This window comes from Akebia trifoliata, chromosome 7 (genome assembly GCF_017979445.1).
Source record: "Akebia trifoliata isolate Shusen 1 chromosome 7, ASM1797944v1, whole genome shotgun sequence".
Classification (NCBI taxonomy): domain Eukaryota; kingdom Viridiplantae; phylum Streptophyta; class Magnoliopsida; order Ranunculales; family Lardizabalaceae; genus Akebia; species Akebia trifoliata.
Window position 1 is genome coordinate 2318094 of NC_141381.1, and position 27405 is coordinate 2345498.

The following is a 27405-nucleotide window of genomic DNA, read 5'->3' on the forward strand; positions in this document are numbered from 1 at the left end:
ATACTGATGGATCAGCCATATGCAATCCAGGTAGCAGGTGGAGGTGCTATTCTTCGAGACGAGCATGGAGATCTTGTGGAAGCAGGTCATTGGAATTTCGGTTTGACGACTAATAATATGGCAGAAATCCGTATTGTGGTAGCTGCATTGGAGAGCTTTGATCTAATTGGGAAGAAAATCATCATTGAAATGGATTCAGCAATTATTGCGAAAGGCCTCGTAAACCAAGCAATTTCTTGGAGACTAGATGAATGGGTGCATAAGGCAAGGACTATGATTTCGAAGATAGAAGTCCGTGTATTTCATGTCTGGAGAGAAGCGAATACAACTGCAGATGCACTTGCTGCAGCAGCAACCCACAAACATCAGTCATTAATATTCAAGTGAGTTTTAGACTTGCCTTCAAATGTAAGAAATGCTTATTTTGGAGATAAGCTTGATCTTCCACAATTTAGATCTGTAATTCGTTAGGGCCCTCCCTATGTATATTTTTTTACAAATCTAATACAATTCATCTTGCTTGCTTAGCAAAAAAAAAAAAAAAAAACGCAACTATGCGGCCACATGCATTGAAGGTCTCAGATAATGTAGACAAAATATGCATATAATGATGCAAAACTGTACAAAACAGTCTACGCAAGCTTAATTGCATATTGTACAATAAATATTTGTAATGCTTCCTTCAAAGTCATAACACACGAAAACAATTTTTTTTTTTTTTTGATAGGTGGAATATTTATAAATGATTCAAACTGGTCGAGATGTCTAGAAACATGACAGAAAGAAAAATCCAAACCCAAAACCCAAAAAACCTACGACTTACACCATTGCAATATATTTACAAATACTAAACCAAACCTTAAAAGTGACACATGCAGTCTCAATCAAAGCATTGGAATAAAAAGCCATGAACCTAATAAAAACTTAGTAGATTGGGCATCAATTCAAAATAAGGGTGTGATTAGCTCACTTTTCTCTTTTATTTTCCAATGTAGTTAATATATGAAGCTTGGCTCAAACATCAAAACTCTCAGAATATGTACATTATTTCAGAAGTGAGTAATGAGATGAACTTCCTAGTAATACTTAAAAACTATGCCACAAAAAAGGCTTATTTGCTTAAAAGTAATGGCTTTCTTTAAAAATAAAATCAGTTTACAACACAACATTTGTGCAGGGTTTTTTACATCTATATAATTTGTAAACGCCTTGCCCAAGACAGTAGATGTGTAATAAATATTTATGTTAAGTTACCACATACCTCAAGTGAGCCAGGAGCAATTCCAATCTAAACCAACCACTTTTCAGAAGGATCACATCGGTGCAATTCCGATCAAAACCAACATGAATACTTTGAATCAACCATAACTACTCAATTAAAATAGAGTTCAAAAAATTATAAAATTATGAAAACTTATCAAATTTGTAGATGTGAGGGTTAAAGAGCAAGCCGATATGTTCTCTAAGTTAAGTCCGTTGGGTTGAGACTCAAGATATTCTCCAAGTTAAGTATGTTAGGTGAAAAAATGTAAATATATTAGATATAGAAACAAACCCATTATACAACATTTCTGAAAATTCCAAAACTAAGAACATTTTGATCCGAAACTTAGAAGGTTTCGATGCGATTGAAGAAAAAATCTTAACTCAAAAAATTGTAGAAATCGAAAGAAAATATTTGAGATTATAAAGGGTAGAAAGTTATCTAATCCCATCTACATGAATTTCACATACAAAACAACATAAAAATCCGGGTTCTTGTACTAATAAAATAGTCTCCAAAATTGGGTTTTACACCATCAAAATAATCTAATAAATCCAAGGTTATCCCCATCAAAACAGTTCTAAAAATCTGATTTTTATAGTATGAAAATCAGCCCCCAAAGATCTATTTTTTTTTTAATACTATTAGAATACCCTCAAAAATTAGTTTTTTTGACACCAAACCAGTCCCTAAAAACAACTTTTTAGCAATAAAAGCAGCCCAATAAAAGGAAAAGTTGTCTCAAAAATCAGAATTTTTTACATCATCCCAGCAACCTCAAAAATCTGTTTTTATAGCATAAAATCAGTCCCAAAATCCAATTTTTTGTTATACCAAAACAAGTCATAAAATCTATTTTTCTTTTAGCATCCAAGACTGGTCTGAAAAAATTGTTTCAAAGTGTAAAAACAGTCGTTAAGTATGAATATTTACACCTCTAAAATCCGGGTTGAACCCACGACAACTCTCTTTATACAAGAATAGAAGCATAAACTACCCTTTACTAAGAGGCATCAAGCATGTTCACATGAACAACTGATTTTTTGGTACAAATGTGTCGTGAAGCGAGTATTGGTTTGCCATTTTCACTGATGAGACCAGTTAGGCGAGACCATTGGATTCAAAGCAATATAAAATTCGGATCTAGGTGGATATACGGATGGATTTGTATCCAACCTGGATTCAATTCGGATTACTGGACATCAAACCGTATTTGACCCAATTTCTTTTTGAATCTACTCCAAGGACCTAAACCCACTAAATCCGGATTTCGGACTAAAATACGTCCAATTTTATGCCCCACATGAGAATAAGACACTCCCATTATTTTATTTTACAGTTTCTTGTGTGTTTCTCCTGATCTTTCTAATCTTGGGTATTGGTACCTACAGTTATGCACTGTTTGATATAGATGGCTATCAAGTCCCTCAACAGTTAGTCATTGAAGTTGGAGAAACATTTGGGAGAATGCTCAAAGAGGTGCATCTTTACCTAAAATTTAGATTTATTAGTTTCTTCATAATGCTGATATTTATTTATATAGATATAGATATTAATAAATTAAATGGTTACTTTCTAATTTTCTGCATACCGAAAAAATAAGAGATGAACATATTGACGACATGTCTGTTCTCCAAGCCATTTCAATAGTTTTGGAATGAAATCCTGATTTGAGGAAAACAAAACAAAAAAAATAAATATTGGAATATTTTCAATCTATTTAATTTTTAGTTCCTCCCTTTCCAAGTTGGATCTATTAGTGTGGCCAATCTAGTTTTCTTGCCTTTTGTAGACAAGAAGGGCTTGCCCATGAAGTGTTGCAATGGTACATATGCAGAATGGAAGCATGGTTTGCTGCTGATGCGGACATGATATCATCGAAAAGCTGGGACCAGGCAAGTTACATGTTCAAGCTTTCATTACCTTAACAGCTGGGTTGCTTTCTAGGTGTTTTACAGTGGTACATTTTGGATGAATCAGTGTTTTTAGAGGCGTGTGAGGCTTACGCTCGGAATGAGATTCATTAAAAATGCTCCAAGACATAATGTTGAAACATAAAAGCAATGAAGGCTTCACCTCAAACCATGAGGCACCTAAAAGGCATATATCTCAGTGCAAGATATACGCCTTTTGGCCGAGGCATATGCCTCACATTAAGTTTTCTTTTCTAAACGAATGCATTTCTTCATCTCTTCTTCTTATTCTTTTATTTCTCCTTTCTTTCTTTTTTGCTATAAAAGCAAGATTATATAATTTTTTTTTCTTCTATTTCTTTGTTATTGCTAGTATGCAATATAATTGGAATTATTATAAATGAATTTGAATACAAAATAGTAATATATACAAAAAGAATTATAGAGTTGAGCTGATTCATAAATAATTTTTTTTGTATTTAGTATACACAAATAAAGTTAAAATTATTATTTATTTATCAGTAAGCTGAGGCTATAGAGGGCCCCACCCTTATTTATTTAAAGCTGCTATTGCCGAACAAAACAAACGTTAATTTTCTCCATGAGGATATTATACAAGTCCCTCGGAACATTCGACAAATTAAAAGTACAAACATTTTCACTTTGAGCTCTTTTTCTTACCAACCAATCTGCTGCATCGTTTGTTTCTCTCCAGTCAAACACCAACACAACCAAATTAAATCCTCGCATAGCTATCTTAATATCCCTGACTAGGCTAAGCAATCTCCATGGCAAGTTCCATTCTTCCGTAAGACTGTTAACAACAACTAATGAGTTTGAATTAATGACTATATCTGTGATCCCTTGCATTTTTAAATGGTTCAATCCCACAAGAATTGCTTCCATTTCAATAGCATTAATATTACTATGATTTGAACGCCCCATACCTGCTGTAATCAACTTACCATTACTGTTTCTCGCAAGAAACCCAAAACCTACCCCACGATCTAACAAAGAACCGTCTGTATTTAGCTTGATAACTCCCATAGGAGGAAGATGCCATCTAAAAACAGAGCTCTCCTTTACTTTGCAAACTGCATTACAGCCCCAACTTTGAATCACTTGCAGAAATTCAACATTTTTCATTTTAGTGCCTTCAAGTTTACCACAAACATCAGCCATAATAAGCCGACTCAATTGCTGTCCATTCACCTCTTTTTCATCGAATATTCATCTATTACACTCATGCCAAATATGATAAATCGTAGCACAAAACATAATGCTAAGAATAAATGTTATTGAATGATTGCCACTGAACTCCACTTCCTCTTCTATGCTCCCCATTATACCTCTATCAATTGCAGCCCACCGCAATACTGATTTCCAACACTCTCTACTATAGTCGCAATTGAAGAATAAATGATCGTTATCTTCAGCATTCATGGTGTTAGCAGGCTTCTGTTTAATGCCATCCAAGTTATAAAAGAATGACGAGGAATCTTCTTCTTACTCCATATTACTTTGAATCACGTAACCTCCAGATCCTGATGTCTAATAGTATTCCAAGTTGAGTTCAATGTAAACTTCCCATTCGTAGTCGTTGTCCATACTATTTTATCTTTTTCATTCGGCCAAGGAGAATGAAGCGCTTCAACTTGATCGACAATTTCTGAGAGACGAATATCATCTCTTCTTAGACCTTCCCATCCATTATTGCCAGCAAAATCAGACACCTTAGCGTCAATATTGCTATTCACACAAAGAATCGACCTTCTACCGAATTGATCAATTAAAGCACCCCTTTCGAGCTAAGGATCATTCCAAAACGAAGTCTTAGAACCATCTCTCACCAGAAAACAAATCTAATTTTTAGTAATATCACGGACCTTCAGAATACCTCTCGAAGCCCAAGACGAATCTCTCAGAGGAAGACATCTCCAAATGCTGTCCTGTTTTACATATCTCCTTCTCATCCAATCAGACCATAAACTATTGTTATTGATTAATTTCTAAAATAATTTCATTAAACCGATAGTATTCCAATCTCTAATCCTTCTAATTCCTAGTCCGCCCTCTTTAAAAGGCTGGCATACTTTAAATCAACTAACTGAATGAAGGGATTTGCTCAGAGAGGATCCACTCCAAAGGAACTTACTCAACAAGGATTCAATTTTATTTATAACCCCCACTGATAAGGAGAAGCAAGAAGACCAATAAATTTGGAAAGAGGATAGAACCACTCTAAGGAGTTCAATCCTACCCTAGAACGATAAAAATCTCGATTTCCATCCCTCAATCTGTTTATGAATTTTCACAATCAAATGTGTGGCATCAGCAATAGTAGTTGGTATGGCAATAACATCTATCAGCAATAGTTCGTGTGGCAATAGCATATCTCTTCTATTATAAATACAACAACTATCTTGTGGTAGTATAAGTTCAATAGAAATTTGTAAAATTAGAGAGAGAGCTAGGAGAGATTACAAAGGAAGAGGTTGATCTTCTCTATGGGTAAAAACTGAGTTTTCTTCTTGGGACGAACTTGCGGGCTGTGCAAGTCATTGGTTTTTTCATATAATTGATTTCCCTTTCACCCCCGTGGACGTAAGCACATCGTCGAACCACATAAATATTGTGTAAGCATCTCTTTATTTGTTATTTACGTTTGTAGTTAGTTTTACTTTACTTTGATTGCTAGTGGTGTTGGTCATTGTTTGTTGGTGTGTTTTGGAACTTGGTATAAGTTCCGATTTTGGAACTTGGTATAAGTTCCTATAAAGGTTTCTTTCTAGGTGATTTGCTTCCGCAGCTCCCCCCCAAACAATTGGTATCACAACCATTATTCATATCAGGGTGGTTAAGCTCTGATTTGATGTATTTGCTTGGGTATTGTGTGGTGCACACAAGGTGTTTGTTGAAATTCCTGAGAGAAGCTGGTGATTGTTAAACAAGTGGATAATGACGTCTACTAGCAGAACCATCAAAGTGGGAAAATATGAGATAGAGAAGTTCAATGGGAATAATGATTTTTCCTATTGGAGGATGCAAATGAAAAGTTTGCTAATCTAACAGAAATTGCATAAGGCATTGGTAGGAACAGAAAAGAAGCACAAAGACATGTCTGACGAGGATTGGGAAGAGTTAGATCTCGAAGTATGAGCATCGATAATTCTATGCCTTGAAAGGAATGCAGCTTTCTTGGTCGATGGAGAGGTAATGGCTGCGGGTGAGTGGTCAAAGTTAGAAAGCAACTTCATGACGAAGACTCTAACAAATCGGATCTATTTGAAGTCTAGATTGTATACTTGCAAGATGGAGGAAGATACACCAATCTGGGAATACATCAACAAGTTTGATAGGATCATATCAGATTGGAAGGACATTGATGTGAAGGTAGAAGATGAGGATCAAGCATTTTTGCTGCTTCTTTCATTGCCAAAGTCATATGAGAATCTTTTACAAACATTAATGCTTGTGGGTAAAAATTTAACGATGAATGAGACTACAACATCACTTCTAGCGGATGATCTTCGAAAGATTGCAACTAGTGGCATGGCTACTAGTGGTAATAAGGAGCAAGCACAGGGACTGTTTATAAGAGGAAGAAGAAATGAGCGAGGAAAAGGCAATGAAGGAAAGTCTAGATCGAGTTCTAGACCCCTTGTAGAAAGACCATGTTTCAAATGTGGTGAGCTTGGGCATTTCAAGGTAAATTACCCTAACAAAAAAGTAGGCGGGAAGAAGAACAACAAAAGCAAGTTTAATGGGAAGCAACAAGGCAAGCAAGAGGTTAGTTATGCCTCGAAAGAAGGGGGCAGCGATGAATGCTACTCCGTCATGAGTGATAAAGAAATCTTCGGTAAGTGGATTCTTGATTCGGGTTGCTTTTACCATATGTGTCTAAATAGGAAGTAGTTTACTACCTACAAAGGCATTGATGGTGGTACCGTATTGATGAGTAATAACCATGCTTGTAAAACGGTGGGGCTTGGTTCAATTAGAATCAAGATGCATGATGGAGTGGTCAGAACCTTGATAGATGTGAGACATATTCCTGACTTGCGAAAAAATCTTATTTCTGTTGGTGCTTTGGACTCCGGTGGTTAAAAGATAGTTACAGAAAATAGAGTGAAAAAGGTTGTTTGTGGTTCCTTGGTAGTGATGAAGGGTATTTGTCATGGTAATCTATATGCTCTTTTGGGTACTACAGTTACCGAAAATGTAACGGTAGGAACAGTTGGAAGTGGTGGAGACCCAACTGAATACACTAGGTTATGGCACAGGCGACTTGGGCATATGTCAAAAAAGGGTCTAAATCTGCTTGGTAAGGAAGGTTTGCTAAAGAACATGAAAAAGCCTTGCATGGATTTTTGCGAGCATTGTGTGTATGGAAATGCACACAGGGTTCAGCTTTCTTCAAGCAAACATAGAAGTAGAGGTATATTAGACTATGTGCATACAGATGTTTGGGGTCCAACTACGGTAACTTCCAAAGGTGGTTCCAAATATTTTATCTCGTTCGTGCATGATTATTCTAGGTATGCTTGGATTTATTTCCTTAAGCATAAGAATGAGGTATTCAAGACATTCAAGAAGTAGAAAGCAATGGTTGAGAACATACCGAGTAGAAAATTGAAGACATTACGATCTGATAACGGTACATAGTATACAGAGGGTGCCTTTAAGGAGTTATGTGATCAGGAAGGTATTGCTCGACACTGGACAGTCAGAAGAACACCACAGCAGAATGAAGTCGCAGAGAGACTAAACCGAACATTGCGGGAGAGAGCAATGTGTATGCGCTCGTATGCTGGTTTGGACAAAGAATGGTGGGCAGAGTCGGTTGCTACAGCTTGCTACATAGTCAACCGGTCTCCACATTCGAAGTTAGATAGAGATGTACCTTACAGAGTGTGGTTAGGAGAGCATGCAAATTATGAGAGACTCCGAATTTTCGGTTGCACAGCCTATTACCATGTCAACGAGGGAAATCTTGCCACTAGAGCGGAGTAAAAGGCTATCGCCTTTGGTGTGTAGAGGATTCTAGGTTCATAATCAGTAGAGATGTTACTTTTGATGAGAGCTCCATGGTAGTTTTGTCAAAAGCTATGGTGCCCGGTGATGAAGGTGTTGGGATTTCAAAATCTCAAGTGGTTGATATAGAACTTAAAAACCAACCAGGTTCTAGTCGTGTTCAAGAGGAGCATCATAGAGACACTTAAAATGAGAGTGATGATGAGCTTGAACATAAGGAGGTTCAGCAAGAGAATGTACAAGCACTTCAACAACAACAGGTTGAAGAGTCTTTGGCTTCCACTAGGCCGAAGCGAGCATACAAGCAAGTTCAGAAGCTGGGTTCAGAGCAACTTTTGAGGCATTATGGACAGATAAATTTGGTTGAGTACGTACTCTCGGTGGAGGATGATGAGCCGATCACCTTCAAAGAAGCTATTTGGGATAGAAATAATGAGAGTTGGTCAGCTGCGATGGAAGAAGAGATGGAATCTCTTTGGAAGAACCAAACATGGGAGGTAGTCCCATTGCCCGTGGAAAAGAAAACTATTGGTTGTAAGTGGGTGTAGAAAAAGAAAAAGGATCCTTCCAAGCTCGACGGTACAAGGTACAAGACTAGACTAGTGGCTAAGGGGTTTGCACAAAGAGAGGGTGTTGATTACAATGAGATGTTTTTCTCCTATGGTGATGCACACTTCTATTCGGGTGCTATTGAGTATTGTTGCTCATGGTGATCTTGAGTTGGAACAACTCGATGTTAAAACAGCCTACTTGCACAGAGACTTGGATGAGAAAATTTATATGCATCAACCTGAGGGCTATAAGGTCGAGGGTAAGGAACACCAGGTATGTCGCTTGAGGAAATCACTTTATGGATTGAAGCAATCTCCTCGACAGTGGTACAAGCGATTTGATTCCTTCATGCTAAAGCATGGGTTCTCCAGAAGTGATTATGACTGTTATGTATATATTCGAAAGCTTTGTGGAGGTGATTATATCTATCTTCTTTTGTATGTGGATGACATGCTTATTGCTTCATTGAGCAAGGTGGAGATAGATAGGTTGAAATCTCAACTTGGTAAAGAGTTTGAGATAAAGGACATGGGTGTTGTTGCTAAGAAAATATTGGGTATGGAGATCAGAAAAGAGAGGTCAAACCAATGATTGTTCTTAAGTCAGAAAGGCTACATTGAACGGGTCATCGCAAGGTTCGGGATGCAAGGTGCTAAGTCAATGGTGACTCCATTGACTCCACATTTCAGGTTCTTTGGTAAACAATCTCTCATTACAGCGGAAGAGAAGGCACATATGAAACGTGTACCTTATGCTAGTGCAGTTGGCAGTTTGATGTATGCCATAATTTGTACACGTCCAGATATTTCACAAGCAGTCAGTGTGATCAATAGGTTCATGGCGAACCTGGGGAAGACACATTGGGAAGCAGTGAAATGGGTCCTAAGGTACTTGAAGGGTACCATTGATATAGGTTTGTCTTTTGGTAGAGATACATGTCAGATTAGTGGGTTTGTTGACTCAAATTATGCAGGTGATCTAGACAGACGACGGTCTACTACTAGTTATGTATTTACTATACATGGTGCTCCAATTAGTTGGCAATCGATGTTACAGGCTACAGTGGCACTTTCTACTACAGAGGCTGAGTACATGGCCATGGTAGAGGGAGTGAAGGTAGCATTGTGGTTGTGGGGTATTCTAGATGATTTGGGGATTAAGCATGATTGTTTGAACTTGTGGTGTGATATTCAGAGTCTGATTCACTTGGCTAATAATCAAGTTCATCATGCTCGTACCAAGCATATCGACGTTAGGTATCATTTTGTGTGGGATGTGATAGAGGAAGGTGATGTTTCTCTCGTGAAGGTATATACAAATGACGATCCCGCAGACATGTTAACCAAGGTAGTGACAGGTAGCAAGTTCCAGCATTGCTTGGACTTGCTTCATATTGGCCCGTGTTGAGTTGCCCAAGAGGGCATGGCCCTTCGGGGCGTAATTGGGGTGAGGTGGAGTCTATATGGAGAGATGGGAAGAACTACGATGGCTTGATCTCGGTCAGAGGGTACGTAGGCAGCCATAGTCAGAATGGTGCAGCCGGGTTGGTGTTACAGGTTACTCTTGTGTGGTATAGCTTTGCATGCTTGCAGCTTCTTCTTGTGTTCGTCCAAATTTGAGGTGTTTTCAAATTATGTACGAGGTGAAGAATTGTAGCATCAGCAATAGTAGTTGGTATGGCAATAGCATCTATCAGCAATAATTGGTGTTGCAATAGCATATCTCTTCTATTATAAATACAGCAGCTATCTTGTGGTGGTATAAGTTAGATAGAAATCTGTAAAATTAAAGAAAGAGCTAGGAGAGATTACAAAGGAAGAGGTTGATCTTCTCTTTGGGTAAAAATCGAGCTTTCTTCTTGGGACAAACTTGCGGGCTGTGCAAGTCGTTGGTTTCTTCATATAGTGGATTCTCCCTTTCACCCCCGTGGACGTAAGCACATCGCCAAACAACGTAAATATTGTGTGAGCATCTCTTTATTTGGTTTTTACGTTCGTAGTTAGTTTTACTTTAGTTTGATTGTTAGTGGTATTGGTCATTATTTGTTGGTGTGTTTGGGAACTTGGTATAAGTTCCGATAAAGGTTTTCTTTCTAGGTGGTTTGCTTCCGCGGCTCCCCCCCTAACAAAAGGATAGCACATAGATGACGTCAAACGAGAGGAAAAAAACGGAAGGCCTAGATACCGAATTGGAAGATTTCCCTCTCTGAAAAATAATTTATGAATAATATGATCCTTATTTGAACATGGCTTATTGAAGAATACATTACTCTTCTCGACATTAGTTTGAAGGCCTGAAATATGAAAAAATTTATCAATGAGCGCTTTGATATGAGAAGCAGATTGAACACAATTTTTAGAAAACAAAACAATATCATCGACAAACATAAGATCAAAAATATGAGAAATATTTTTCTTGACAGGAATAGAAATAAGATTCTTTCCAATTTTATCTTCAACAATGCAAGAGAAAGCTTTCATAACAATAGTGAAAAGATAAGGGGAAATAAGATCCCCTTGTCTCAACCCACACTTACTAGGAAAATACCTAAACAAAGACCCATTAAGAACGATCAAAAATTTAAGAGTGGAAATACATTCCCTTATCCAAGAAATCCATTTTCCATCACAATCCAATTGATTGAGAATATTCAAAACAAAATATCATCTAAGTTTGTCATAAGCTATTTTTAAATTAACTTTGACCGAGAAAAGGGGAGGACTCAAATCAAGATGAGAATTACGAAACAACTCATGTGCTAACAAAATATTGTCAGAAATATTTATCCCTTTAATGAAAGCCAATTGATTCAAACTAATGATAGACGGTAAAACATTTGAAAAGCGATTAGCCAAGATTTTTGTAATCACTTTGTATGTAAAATTACAAAGCGATATAGGTCGAAATCTATCCAACTGATTGGCATCTTTCTCTTTGAGAATAAGGATAATAAGCTTAGAGTTCAACTCCTTCAGAAGCTTCCCATGAGAAAAAAAAATTCAAGATAACTCTAACAAAATCCTCTTCTACAATATCCAAAAAGGAAGTAAAAAAGTCAACACAAAACCCATCTGGACCAGGAGTTTTATTAAGAGGAGACTACAAAACAACCGACTTAATTTCCTCTCTTGAAACTGGACTAGATAACCAACGAGATTGATCTAAATACAACATTTTTTTGAAAAGGAATAAGAAAATACCTTCTGGAAAAAATCAATAGAATAGTCCCCAATACACTCTTCACCTTTGATAGAATCCCTCGAATCATCAATAATTTCATAAAATCCGTTTCTCGCATTATTTGAAGCTACCAAAGCGTAAAAAAAACTTAGTATTTGTATCCCCTTCTTTCAGCAACTCAACCTGAGATTTTTACCTAATCATAGACTCTTCCGCCATAATTTCTTTAAATCATCTCTCCTACGGCAACGCTCTCCTGATTTGCAGGCTCTGTATTAAGCGGCTCATCTTGAATTTTCTGTTGAATAATTTTAAGCTTATTTTCTACCACACCTTTCCTGCTAGTAGCACTTCTATATTTCTGCCGATTCCAACTCTTGATAGCCATTTTAACCAGTTAGATTTTTGTAGCTAAGACAAAATTCGGATTTCCTTCAATGCGACAATTCCAAGCACTTCTCACCAAATCTTGAAATCCCACTTGGTTTATCCAAGACGTGAAAATTTTGAAGTTAGTCTTACAGTTTCTAGCTTGGTTAACTAAACTAAAACTCATTGGCGAATGATCTGAAATTCTTGGATGTAGATAAGCTAAATGTTTGCCCATTTCTGAATCCATGGAACATTTACTAGCACTCTATCCAACCTACACAAAATTCGCCTATCATTCGTCGCCTTATTGTTCCAAGATAAATATTGATCCGTCGTGATCATGTCTTGTAAACCACAGGAATTAATACAATCATTAAATTCTTCTAAGTTTCGACAAGGAACACCATTCCCTCCAATCTTCTCGAATCTAAATCTAACAGTATCAAAATCTCCTAAGACCACCTAAGGAGATTTGATGCTTGCTGCCAAAGAGACCAAAGAGTTCCATAATTCAACTTTATCTGATCGAAAGTTTGCAGCATAAACGCAGGTAGCAAAAAAATTGGAATTGCTGCTAAGTCGATGCACTTGACAATGAAGAAATTGGACTGACTCTGAAATTTTGTCCACTCTAATCTTCATCAGATTCCACGCCAACCAGATCCTCCCTGACTCATCTGAATCATAGTTATCTATGAAGGTCCAACGTTTTTGAATGCTTCTGCAGTACCCCACAACTCTAAAATTCTCGACTTTAGTCTCATTAAATACAAGAATATCAAAATTTTCTAAACATATAAGATCCCTGATTGCTCTCCTTTTGCTAATATGGTTCAGGCCCCTTATGTTCCAACACCCCACATTCATAGAAACTTTCCTGATTTTGTGCCTTCCACTGTAGGCACACCCTTCGACCGAGTCATAATCTCTGTGATTTGTTTTGACTTAGCTTTCTTTTTTGCTTTCTTCGACTTCCCCTGAGATCCTTTCTTCTTTTTCCTGTTTTTGCCTTGAGTAGGCTGTTTTGCAGACTTATCTTTCATGCCTCTTTCACTATCATCCGAATCAGAGTCCTCCAAGTCTGAGCTATTGATCCCATCAGAACTATCTGCTAAAGCAGAAAATTGATTTAAACCAGCCTGGAAATTACGAACTATAATCTCACCATCAGGTTGATTTTCAGTTTCTAAATTCTCCCCAAAATCTGCTCCTGTTGGACTTCCTTCTATAGGCATTATTGCTAAAACAGTACTTTCCATCAGCTGCTGCTCCAAAATATTCTTACCTTTGCTAGAGTACAAAGCTTTAGAAACATCTCTTAACTGTCGTTGAATAGAAGGCCTGGTATCCAAATTTGAAACACCACAACTGGCAACTAATGGCATGGTTTCCATATTTGGGACACTACATTCTGTCACAGAATGATCTTCACCCTTTCTTGCATTACTTTCCATCAGCTGCTGCTCCAAAATATTCTTACCTTTGCTAGAGCCCAAAGGTTTAGAAACATCTCTCAACTGTTGCTGAATGGATTCTGAATTTGTAGCACCACAACCGGCAACTAATGGCATGGTTTCCAAATTTGAGACATCACAATCGGTCACAGAATGATCTCCACCATTTCCTGCATTACTTTCCTTTTCTGCAAAATTTTCCTTTTGTGCTGCCAGCTCGATCTCTCTGCCATTGACGTTGTTCTCTGTAACTAGAACAAGTTCCAGGCCTTGACTTCCCGTTTGCTCCTTATTTGAAGCTTTAATAAAGTTAAAATTATTGAAAAATAATATTTAATTGCATTTTTGTAATAAATATTAAATATTTATTTGTTGTAGAGACTTTTAACTGTTCCAATACAAAATATTTCTATGTTACAAAAATATAAAATACTAATATTTTATTTTATTATTTATTATAATGGATTAAAACTTGAAATTTGATTGTGTGCATTTGAAATTTAGAAATGTGTGATGGCTATCATAATTTTTAATATTAGTTATTTTAAATATTATATCATTTATTTAAAAATATCATGCATTTGAAGCTTACGCATGGAGGCCTTGGTCATCGGAGCGCCTTGCTTCACGCCTCAGCATCTGAAAACATGGACAGGGGCTTTTGTATTAGTACTATAAATAAATTACACACAAGCCACTTACATGGACTTGACCATTTGATGCAATCTATTTACGAGTTAGGTTGTCTGACATACATAAATACCTTATAAATAGTATATGAAAACAAAATATTTGATAAATTAAGAATCTTATAAAATAGTACTGTTTACAATAGTTCATACAATATCCAACAAAATAAAGTTCTCAGAAAATGGAGTGTCATTACATAGATCTAAAAGAAACAATTATCTTGTATTAGGCTATTAGCTTCTAAGTAATATAAGCTAGTTTTAAAATCATGTTTAGATGAAATGTTTCAGCAACATTCCCAAAACACGGAATGTTTTGGAGTCAATGTTTTGTTATGGCATTGGCCTAAACCAAAATTTTATTTCGAAATATTTTGAAATGGCCCGAAATTTTGGACCATGAATGTAAGCATGATACATTGGGAAGCTTCTTTACTCATAACATGGTTTAATGATGCATGGTTTTTTGCTAAGGTGTGCTCGCGTGCTACGGTTTTCATAATCTTTGTTTCCTTGTATGGTATTATGGGTATGAGTGTCAAGTGTCAGTTTGGGTCCAAGTGTTTTTTTCTTGCTTGATCTCTAGCTATTATTTACAGACCTTTGAATGTTCTATTGCAAATATATGATCACCTCATCTTGTTTGGATTTCTCGAATTAAAATCAAATACTCTTCAAGATTGTTAATTCTAGTTCAAATTAGTTTATCTCCATTCCGAATGCTTACTTAACTTGAGGATCCTTCCTTCAATGTAGGAGCAAGTTCTTTCTGGTGGTCATGGACTTATGGTACAAGGATATAACCCTATGATAAAGGCTCTTGCAAAAGATATAGATATGCGGTTGAATCACAGGTATGTTTGCATATTTCTTCTCCCTTTATTTTTTTTGTATAAATCAAAACCTGCATCTTTAAAATAAAAAGCAAGTAGAATGATGTTATTTTCGAATCCCTCCACTGGTAGTCTGATTTATGTTGTACTTATAATCCACTTTTAAGTAAAAATGGAACAAAAGCAAGTGCATCATCATCATCAATGCCTTATCCCAAAAATTTGGGGTTCGTTGTTCGACTTTCATCCATACCCTTTTGTACAATCTAAAGCCATCTAATGAGTGGGTTTTATACCTGCGAATTAACCACTTTTACATATAATATTTTATTAATTTAGAGTCTTTTAGTTATTTTTATTTAAGTTTAGTTAGTTTTATACTTTTTATGTGATTCTGTGTTTTTATTTGATTTTTATGCTTATTTTGCAGTTTATGAACAATATGGAATATTAAGATATTTGTCAACATTTAGGAGAAAATTCTTACTCCAAATTGGTTCACTCTCGAAAGAAGAATGCTAAACATATAAGTTAAAAAGTCTTCAAGTCACAGCTTAATAGAAAACGAGGCCACAACATGAATTCAAGAATTACACAACAAAAATATAAAAATACAAGTTGCAGAATGACATGTTTTAAGGTCATGACTCGCTTACGTTTCCAGCATTACTCATTGATTTTTTGGGCCGAATTAGAAGCGGATTTTTGGACTCTTAAACCGTAATGACTCCATACCTATAAATAGAAAAGATTAAGTCTTTTTGGAGAGACAGAAGTTCAGGATTTTTCTTGGAGGCGTAAAATCGAGAAGGAGGACGAGAGTTGGAGATTCGACTTTCGAATTTAATTTTCCTAAAATTTATCTCTTCTCTTGATCTTTATAATCTTTAAGAATAGCTAAATACTTTTGTAATTTTGTTTTCTTTTCAATGATAAACTAATTTCTATTCTAGGGTTATAATGGAACCTATTCAGGATGCTTGATTAATTTTCTGTCTTTCTTTTATGATTATTTCTACATGTAATTGTTTATTCTATTCGATGTTTAATGCAATTTAATTAACTGGCTATTGATTGAATTGAATTGGTGAACCTTAATAATATCGATAAAGTTATTTTGTGTTCATGACGTATATAAAATAACATATGCTAATTTAATATAGCCATATACTCACGTTGCGTGTGCATCCTTTATGAAAGCTTATTCTTAATGAATTCTTCTTAATTTAATTCTCATAACCATATAGGGAGTTAGTCTAAAAGGGTATTTTTACATGACCATCGGAAGAGACTTGTAAAGAATTTAGTACTTTTCGGTAACAATCATAGTGGATTAATTTATTATAGAAGGAATGAGAATTTAATCAAGTGAATTATTTGGGGAAAATTATAAACCTAAGTTTTACTACTCATTGATTTTAAATCTTCAAAAATCAGCTAGTAAATTAGGGTATCATCAAACTCGGAGCTTCACCTTATTAGTAGGGACTCGCCTTCTAGTGTAGAAGTGAAGGAGAGCGCCGTTATCGAGGGAGTTGCAAACCCTCGCTTACTTTGCATCAAACTCAACCCAATATTAACTCTCTTGCCACTAAGCTTGATCCTTGTACGAGTTCATCACCTTTGGCATCTACAAAAAAGTAAGGGACTTTCAATTCCTATTGGTAACTTTAGATTTCAAATGTGCATTTAGGTTGTTTTAACAAAACTTATTGTTTGTTTTAAATCGTAGAAATCTTTGTTTGAATTGAAATTTATGTTAGAAATAAGGATTTGATGTGTTTTATCTATGTTTTAAATGTTGAATTCGTGGGTGGGTTGAGGGGTTTAAAGAACGGAACAAAGATCAAAAGAAGGGATCGAAAAACCCAAAAATTGTGAGGAAGTTCAGTGTTGTCGGCAGGACCGTCGGTCCCACCGATGACCATTCTGTCGGTTCCATCGACATAATGAAGCTTCTGCCGCCGACAACATTTTTCTAAGTCAGAAACAGACTTTGACTCTTGGCTTGACCTCCCCATTGCCTACACTTGATTTCCCACCCTTCATTTCATTAAAAACATTTACTTTAAGTTCTTTAATGAAATTAAGGTTTTACCCCCCATTTAGGAACAATGGGAATGGTTTCAAGATCTTAATCTCAAAGGATCAAAATCCGAATTTTGGTTTCAAGAATAAAATGTAAATTTCGACGTTTTTGGTAGATTTTCAAAATGTAATAACTTTCGCATTACTTTGAATTAGATTACAAAAATTATATGGTGTCGAATCTCGTGATCGAAACTTTCATTTCCAAAAACCCATTTTCAATTTCGAGAACTTTGAAAAATTGAGTTTCTGACACTTAGCCAAATTTTCACCAACTTTTACCATTTTGGTCAGCTTAGGTATCGTGCATCACGGAACCTCGTTTTGAATAAATCTTGATGTTTTTCGATGGAAAGATCAAAAATGACTTTGAAAAATTGAAAAAGAATGATTTGATTTGAAAAGATGAAAAGTGAAAGTACAGAAAGAATGAGGAAAGGGATGAAACGGTAAAATATCAGAATCACACCCGAGGGGTGATGTCTGCCTTTTACATTGTATGTTGTATATAGGTTGATGAAAGGGTTGCATGTTTATTTAAGATTATGTTGGAGCATGTGCGGAGTACTATTTTTATTTTAGGCTGGGTGACCACCGTTGCATGGTAGGAACTAGATATCCATTCTAAACCCTGTTATGTTAGTTTCTCTTTTGTTTTAAATGAAAAATAATATATATATATATATATATATATATATATAGCTATTTTGTGAGCTGTTAAAGGGCCTGTGAATGCCTGAAGGGATAATGCGTCACATCATCCGGAGGGGTGCACTATCCTGGGATGTACGGTAAGGACCACCAAGCTCATACGTGGTATGTGACACGTATAAAAGTGGAGTCACAATTGGAATCCGGGTCCATTCCTTTCTTATCTTTACCAGTGAACGTGTATTGTAAAAGTGATTGTATATAAGTGGAGTACTATTTTGGAATCACATGCACGCTTGATAGGCATAGACAAAAATGATTGGTCAGTGAGCACTAATACTCTAGTAGTAGTCGAACATTTTGACACATCGAAAAGAGACCCATTGCTTACGGTCACGTCAAACGGCCAGCCTAAGCCCGATAAATGGTCTCGCAAGCGTGGTAGACACGACCAACCACAAAATCAAGAACTAAAAGATAGATTTACGTAGTAACATCATGTCTCGACTAGGACCTATCCAGTCGTGAATCCCAACGCTTAAATTCCATTACTCCACCATTTGTATTATGTATCTATTGCTATATTTCGAATTATAAACTACAAAGCATGTCTATTATTTTAATGTTGTCAACTGTATTTGTATAAAAGGACAAATGTATAATGAGTATGAATGATTGATGTTATGTGTAACTTTTAAACTATTTAGTTGTTAATCCCTGGCCGTGTGTATTACTTAATCGTAGTTTCAATTGTAAAACTTGCATGTATGATTACTCGATCACGTTAGGTGAGGTTATTAGTAGGAATTGTTTGTGGACCTACTGGGTAACCATTGTTACTCACTATTTCCTTCTTATTTTTTTTTAGCTTTAGCACTTGCAATTATGGAGGAGGGCATAGAGTCTGTAAGTGAGGAGTACCTGGTCGGTCAGATCGACGACCAGAATTTGTTGCACGATGAGCACTAGGGCCATACCCTTTTGTGTAGTCAGTTTCGTCCAGGTGTATACATATTTTGAAGTTGATTGTTAGGGTTGTGTTAAAGTGAGGTTAAATTTTTGTAATCATGTATATCGCTAAACTTCCGCACTCTGATCTATTTACATGTTAGATGTAATTAGTCTTCCGCAGTTATTTCCTGTATCTACATCTTTATATACAGGTGCTGTTATAAATTGATTTATCAAGTTTGAGTTCCGTGAAACGCTAACATAAATAGAAGAAACCATGCAAAATTTCGAGGCGCCACCTAGTGCCTCGAGGTGGCCTTGGGATTTGTGTTAGCGTTTGACGGGACGTCACAGTTCACATGTCGAAGATCCCAATGCACATTTAACTAATTTTCTGGTGATATGTGCTACTTTCAAGTATAACGGTGTCGATGATGATGCCATCAGGTTGTGACTATTTCCATTCTCATTGAGGGACATGGCAAAGAATTGGCTGAACTCATTGCCAAGGGAGTCTATCCCCAATTAGGATGACTTGGCGAAAAAATTTCTTGTTAAATATTTTTTGCCTACAAAAACTGCAAAGCTAAGGAACGACATCACTACTTTCACGCAGTTAGACAGTGAGTCTCTTTATGAAGCCTGGGAAAGGTAAAAAGATTTGTTTTGGAGATGTCCTCATCATGCTCTACCCGACTGGTTGATCATCCAAACTTTCTACAATGGGTTGGTTGGATCTATCAAAACGATTGTTGATGCTGCAACATGTGGATCTCTTATGGAAAAAACATTTGAGGATGGGTATAATTTATTGAAAGAGATGACCTTTAACAACTTCCAGTACCATACAGAGAGGATGAATCCAAAAAGAACAGTAGGAGTGCATGAATTAGATGTTCTTACTATTTTGACTGCTTAAGTGACATCATTATCTAAGAAATTTGATTCATTTGGAGTTCATGCCATTCAAACTCCTACTATTACATGTGAGATCTGTGGAGACAATCATTCATGAGATATGTGCCCTAATAATCTAGAGTTTTTCAATTTTATTGATAACAGGCAAAATAATCCATATTCCAACTACTACAATCCAGAATGGAAAAATCTTTCAAACTTATCTTGGAGTAACAATAATCAAGTTGCAACCTCTTCATCTACAAAACCCATATTTCAACCGAGTTATTATCCTCAAGCTCTGCCTAGAGAAAAGAAGCCTTCTTTGGAAGATCTACATTAGATGGGAACCAACACTAATCACTTCATGACAAATATCAATTTCCTTAGTATGACTAACAAATTAGAGTTCATCATTGGTTCTTCCTGAACAATAGTTTCTTCTGATGGTGGATCAATTTCCTTAGTCAAACTTTTACAATCAACTTGCTCATTGGAAATTTGAAACACAACTTGACTCTTAGGGACTATCTTATTTAAAATCTGATCATTCATTCTTTCTTCTAAGGGCACAATGAACGGACCTAGTTAGACTTCCATCATTACTTTAGTTTAAACTGTAACATCATTGATTTAAGTTATAACTTCAATTGAGATGAGATTATCAATTATTAATGGATAATCATCAAAATCCTCAAAAGATTGGAATTGGTCACTAAGGTTATTTTGAAAGAATGGTGGATTTTCTGAGATTGAGATATCTTCAGTTTGAAATTAATCAATTTGCCTTTCTTCTAAAGGTAGTTCAGGGTGACTCAACTGAGTCTCAATTTTGATTAAGGCTTGACTAATGTTTTGAAGCTGTTGTTGTTGGTTGAGTTGCTATTGTTGGTGATTGAATTGTTGTGGAAAGAACTGTTGTTGGATAATTATGAACTTAGTCATTATGGACTCTAATGATGAAGTTGGAGGAGAGGAATGAAGTTGGAAGAGAGGACAAATATGAGTGAGTGGATGTTGACTTAGGTTTTATAGCTCTATAATCAAAAAATTGTTGAAAATCATAGGATTGTTGGGGACTTATAATTGGATTTATCCTTGAGGTGTCATGCATATAAAAATCTTCATGATTACCTAAGTGACTACCCTGAGTTAACTTGTTCTGACTAGGTATGGAATCTGAGGGAAACCAATTGTCTATGTGGTATAGTTGGTTGAACGAACTAGGTGTCGGCATCCAATAAGAATTTTAAGAATTACGGACCATGGGCAGACTCGGACAACACTCGATAGAATGACCATAATTATTATATCAAACGCATAAGATCCACGATTCCCTCCTAAACTCCATAATGATGCAAAATTTGCTTGAGGTTCTATATCTACTTTAATGTACACTACAGACTCACACAGAAAATAGGAAGAAATTCACACATACTTTATGGGTTCCTATCAGACTAGACAGCTTCTAACTATTTCAAAGGTATAACTTGAGCCTCCAACCCAGTTCTCTGAAATATAAATCAACCAGTTTAATCCCCAGATGAGAGGTAATGCACAATGCTGAGCAAAGGCACTCTTAAATCACTTTTTCGTCTAGGATAGATGTAATCTATCCTCTTATTATAGTAGGGTTCGATGGGGCAAGATTACGCTTAGGTATTGACTTCGATCAAGAAGTGCAATTAGTACAACTCAAGCTAACTTTGCCTATTGAGCTCGATGAGACCAATGGTTGGACTTAATCAAATTTTAATTAAATTGAGCTTGTGTGAATTAATTTCCTAATAGGACAAGAGATGAGTGATAAAATCTGATTCTTATCTTGTTTGTGTCATCCTCGTAAGGGTGCCCTTTTTATTATTGTGCAATCGGAAGTATGCAATTAAATCACTCATATTAATAACTTCTAAGAGAAAATCCTATTAAGTTCTACTTTAAACAAAAAAAAATTTATGTTTCTTCGTCAAAGAATCGAATCCGTGTGGTGGAATAAAATTTTTCAATCACGTTGCTCCTCATCGAATCCTTCAATTGAAAATAGAAGACGAATCAAAGTTAGAATTCTAGAAAAATTATATGTTCGTTGAAATCCAGAAGTCTGAAGAAAAATTCAGCAAAAATTTAAAGTGTGAATCTCAAGGTTTGACCGCAGTGCCATAGTTGACCCAAGCACCATGAAAAAATTATGATGAAATTGGCTCAAATTTTAGGGTTTTGTTCGTATTGACTTCAGAAATCCAATAGTGTTTTTTTCAATTTTTTCTGAAATAAAAATTTTGATCGACAAAAAATCAAATCAAATTTTCGAATAAAATTAGATTACACCTTTTTCCCCAGCAGTGACGCCAATTTGTTTGAGCTGTAAATGATGATTAAATAAAAAACAAAAGAAAATATTGGCAAACAAGGGTCAAACCACAAAGACAATGTTAATCTAAAGTATTTTTTACTTCCAATCCAATTCAAGTTTATGTATTCGATTAAAAATAATTTTCGAGAGAAATTTATCTAAAATCACCTACTAAAATAAAACTTAGAAATACGATAGAGAAGTGTAGATCAATTGGATCTATTTTCACAAGCTTTATCAGTGAATTCTGGTTCTCTATTTATCTTGGTCTACTAAAAAAAGTTAATGTTTATGAATTGGAAGATCTAACAATTATAATATAAACGAGATAAAAAATATTCAATAAATTAGGTCGAGATTATTAAATAAACTTTAGCTGATCTCGATAAAGCATGGTTCTTCTTGAATTTATCAAAGAAAGATACCATCAAAACTTTGAGAAATATTCAATGATTAACCTAATAATAAATACTTAATACTATCACAATAAAACTATGAAACCATTACGAGAAAAATAAAATACTAATAAATCATGCTCCGGCTTTCTCGACCGATCTAACAAAGATTTAGCCAACAGTCATCGCAAGGACAATAAAGTAAAAATAAAGTAAAGAAAATATGAAAATAAAAAGTATAGATCAAAAAAAGAAAATATCTTTATTACTTCTTGACTTGAAACCATTAGAGTCTCCTTACAAATTTCGTAAAACTAAGAAATAGAAAATAAAAACCTAAACTAAAAGAATAGAAAAAAAAGTTGATCTCCAAGGAGATTAGAGATCCCTCTGGAGAAGATTGGAGATCTTCTGTCCTTTAGTCTAGTATCATATTTATAGATAAACCAGATTAGAATTTCTTAGGTAATTAGGGTTTCAGAAATATCCTGTGATTATAAAAATATCAAAGTCGTACTTCAATAGGAATATTTTTCAACCATCAAGCTTCAGTACGAATTTCGAGGCTTGACTTTCTTCGTTGATCGCGCTGCCACCGTTCACCATGGCACACAATATAATATTGGTTAATTGACTTGAATTTTGGTCTACGATCATGTTTTGGATCCGGGATCGCAATGGTTCGGATTTTTCTCATTCATTTTGAACTTTACTAATAATTTCTACTACACGTAAATAATAGTAATTAGTTTCGAATTACATAATTAAATTAAAAACAGATATGTTGGTCAAAACCAGAGGAGAATGTTGTGAAGATAAACACAGATGGAGCTCGATCTTTGCAGGGGTCAGGATTTGGATTTATTGGAAGAAATAACGTTGGGTCAATTCTTTTTGCAGGCTGGAGTAATATTGCAGCAGATGATATTATTCACATTGAACTTCAAGCAATACTAGAGGCGATGAGGTTTGCTAGATCAAGGGGATTGAATCGACTTCTAATTTCTTCAGATTCATTATATTCAATCAAATGCATAAAAAAAGAAATCATTCCATCATGGAAATATGATGAAAAGTTGCTAGAAATTGCAGAACAGAGATTTTTTTTTGCGGATTGTTTTTTTGAATTTGTTTGGAGAGAAACAAATCGGGCAGCGGATTTTTTAGCAAAACAGGGAACTGTTTCAAATGGTTTTTTCATTGATGAAGAAATGTGTAATGTTCCTCAAGAACTTTTAAGAATTATTGAGGAAGATTTAACTTGTATTTACACTCGATAGTAGTGTTTTCAGGGCGGGGTCCCTTTAACCCCAGCTTATCAATCAAAAAAAAAACCAATGAACTATATGCAATTAGAAGGTTTAGTGTATAATTTACTGATAAAGTCTAAGTAATTATGGCTCTAAAAACAATTTTCTAGACCCTGATCACTAGCTAAGGATTTTTTTGTCTCTATCATTGAATTTTATTAATCTTTTTTTTTTTAAATCCTGGTAATAGGGTCAAAAATATTTCCAACTCATGTAATGGAGTAATGCTAACTCTAGAGAATGGAAGAAACCTTATTGTACATGTTACTATTATTATAGTACCCCTTGGGGTTCTTAAGGCCAAGTTGATCGAGTTTGAACCAAAGCTACCCAAATGGAAGCATGATGTAATTTTTGACCTTGGCGTTGGCATTGAGAACAAGATTGCCTAATGCTACGAAACTGTATTTTGGCCGAACGTGGAATTATTAGGCATCGTTGCACCAACATCTTATGCTTGTAGCTATTTTCTCAACCTTCACAAGGCGATTGGCCACCCGGTACTAGTTTATATGGTAGCCGGACGGTTTGCTTATTGCATAGAGAAGTTATCTGATAAGGCTGCCACTAATTTTGTGATGTTGCAGCTCAAGAAAATGTTCCCTAATGCAACAGAGCCAGTAAGATCTTTGGTTTCTTACTTAACCCTAATTTTATAAGTTACATCACTTCATCATCTTTTGAAGAAAATCTTAACAATGATTCATAATGACCAAAAGCAATGTGGAACCAACACCACTCCAAAGGGATCTCTCTTCTTTCTAGTACCCATTCGGCTATCAATCAAGGGCAGGGGTTCTCTCTTCTATTTAAATCTTTATGGTATTTTAGAAACACCCTCCTGTTAAATTGGTGATATTAGGTTTACCCCCTTGCAAAATGCAAGATTAGGTTTACCTCCCTTGACCATAAGTCAACAATGCTTTTACTTGATGATTTAACAGTGAAATGTTGATTTAGAAATTTAAGTATTTTAATAGCATATTGAAAGAAAATTTTCCAAAATTTCACTGTTAAATCATCAAGAAAATGCAACCTTGACTAACGGTCAATGGGGTGGGGGGGGTAAACCTACTATCACCTATTTAACATGGGGTATTTCTAAATACCCTAATCTTTATTGTGTCTTATTTTCTACTGTTGACATGGAGTAAGAATTTGTGTTTCATATAAAAGCATAACTCATGTCCGTCTACTACATACATTACCCACTTAGTCAGCGTCATAATCATGTCATATTTATCACAAAAATGGGGGCAAAAATGTTTTCATCTCTTTTCTTATCTATTTGGAACTCTTGAATTGCACCGAAGCACTCATTATATTAATGGATAAGAAAACCATGTTTAGAAACTCGAATTAGACATATATGAAAAATATATAATTTTACTAGTAATGCAGTTACTACTGAGAATTTATTAATAGATATTTAAATATAATAAAATTACTTTTACGACTTATCCCAAATGTTAGGTTTGCAACATGAATCATACTTTTCAAACAATTCCACTTAGAGAGAGACATCCATTACCAAGGTGTGGGTCTTTAGATCTTTTCTTACTTTTGACTCTTCTTCTAGTTTATCCAGAGCTTTCTACTTGTTAAGGTTTCAATCTGATATCTTATAGGATCAAAACTGGATTGACCTTGTCCTTATCTGATAAGGACCCGATCCGTTTACATATTAGAAGTTATATAAATGTATGAAGTTTATTTAGATTTTGTACATCAAATTGGGTTCGGTCCAATCCGGACCTGATCCTATTGTTACCGTATCAGGTTTGGATATATTATTATTGAGATCTGATACTTATCGAATAAGTTTCGGATCCAATCTTTATCAGATTGGTAACAAATCGACCCCGATCCATTGACAGCCATAGTGCTGAATTACTTAGTCATGGAAAACATAATTGCTGAGTGGGTTTTTTTATATTTTAAATGACTGCAAACTTTGTTGTCCCAAAAGCAAAATGTATTTATTCACTAAAATCAATCCTTGAATTTGATTACAGATCCAGTATCTAGTTTCACGTTGGGGAACAAACCCGGATTCTATCGGTTGTTACTCCTACGACTTGGTTGGCAAGTCCACTGATTCGTATGAGAATATTTGGGATCCTGTGGGGAATCTCTTTTTTGGAGGCAAGGCTGTGAGTATGGACCATGCTGGTTCGGTGCATGGACCATATACAATGGGAGTGTTGGCTGCAGAAGATTGTCGAAGATACCTTCTAGAGCAAGTAGGCAACTTGGAAATGTCTCAACTTGTTTCTTTGAGGGGTGAAACCATTGAAACAATGATTCCACTCCAAATCTAAAGGATGTGAGATTTTTTTTTTTTTTTCTTCTTTGGGGTAAAAATACTTTCAGATTCTTGAAAGCTTGAAAGGATATGCAGAGGCATTACTTCTCATTTTATACCATAAATTATTATTGATTATTAAGTATTTATATTACTGTAGCGGAAAGTTTGTGGAATGTTTCAAAACTAGGACACCTTGGGGCAACCCAAGATTATCAATTTAAATCTACATAGGTTTCTTATCTCTAGTATCAGGTTTTACATGGAAATAATGTTGGACAGCTTCGACCTCACATTAAGTTTTGAGAAGTTTAAGTACTTTATTTGTTTTTTTCTTTTTCTTTTTGTATTCAGCTTTGTTGTCGATTTCTGTTCTATTATTCTGTGTCCTTTGATGGTTTTCACGACCTTCACATTGGATTTTTTTCGATCCCTCTTATGGATGAAATCTCTTTAATTACAAATAATAATAATAGTAAATTTGTAATACACATTGCCTGATTTTTGTGGTTATTTTTGAAATGGACTGATAGTTTTTTGTGGTTTGTCTAAAATGATATCTGCATTATGACAGTAATTGCATAGTGTGCTCATAATCTATATTTATCATATACAGTACTTTTAATTTCTAGTTTTTATTTTAAAAAACATAATTAAAAATATGTGACCAATTAGTCACAAATCACATAATATCAATTGAACGATGCCAAAACCAGTTTAATTGTATGAGGGAATTAGCTTGATTTACAATAAGATTAATTTTGATTGTACTTATTCTAAAAAAAAAAAAAAAAGATCAATTTGGTTTAAAAACTAAAATTGCCTACAAAATTAAAATAATGCATAATTAAATTTATTTAATAATATATGACATCCACCCATCTCTCTCTGTCTCCCAATCTATCATTCAAAATTTCAAATGATGAAGGGGGATTTTTTTTATCAAATCATTTTTTCAAAGAAAGAGAATTTTATCAAATCATTTCCTAAGGATGAGGCTTTTCCTTAGAGAGTTGCTATTGGCACCTCAACTTATACTTATTACACATCAATTAGAAATAAAGAAAATAAGTGAATGGTTGGGGTGCCAACACATCAATTTCGGTTATTTATTTATATATGTCAAAGTCACGAAATCTAGAAGGATAAACTAGTATGAATTAA

General features: G+C 35.2%; 1 non-coding gene and 1 pseudogene across 1 annotated transcript; one reads left to right on the forward strand and one right to left on the reverse strand.

The window, feature by feature from the left end:
- The first annotated feature begins 6 nt into the window (after nucleotides 1-6).
- Nucleotides 7-26277, forward strand: LOC147397953 (polyamine oxidase 5-like; annotated as a pseudogene).
- Nucleotides 19565-19670, reverse strand: LOC147397954 (small nucleolar RNA R71). Its single transcript, XR_015180217.1, has one exon. It is a non-coding gene; the product is annotated as a small nucleolar RNA R71 (small nucleolar RNA).
- Nucleotides 26278-27405: the final 1128 nt, after the last annotated feature.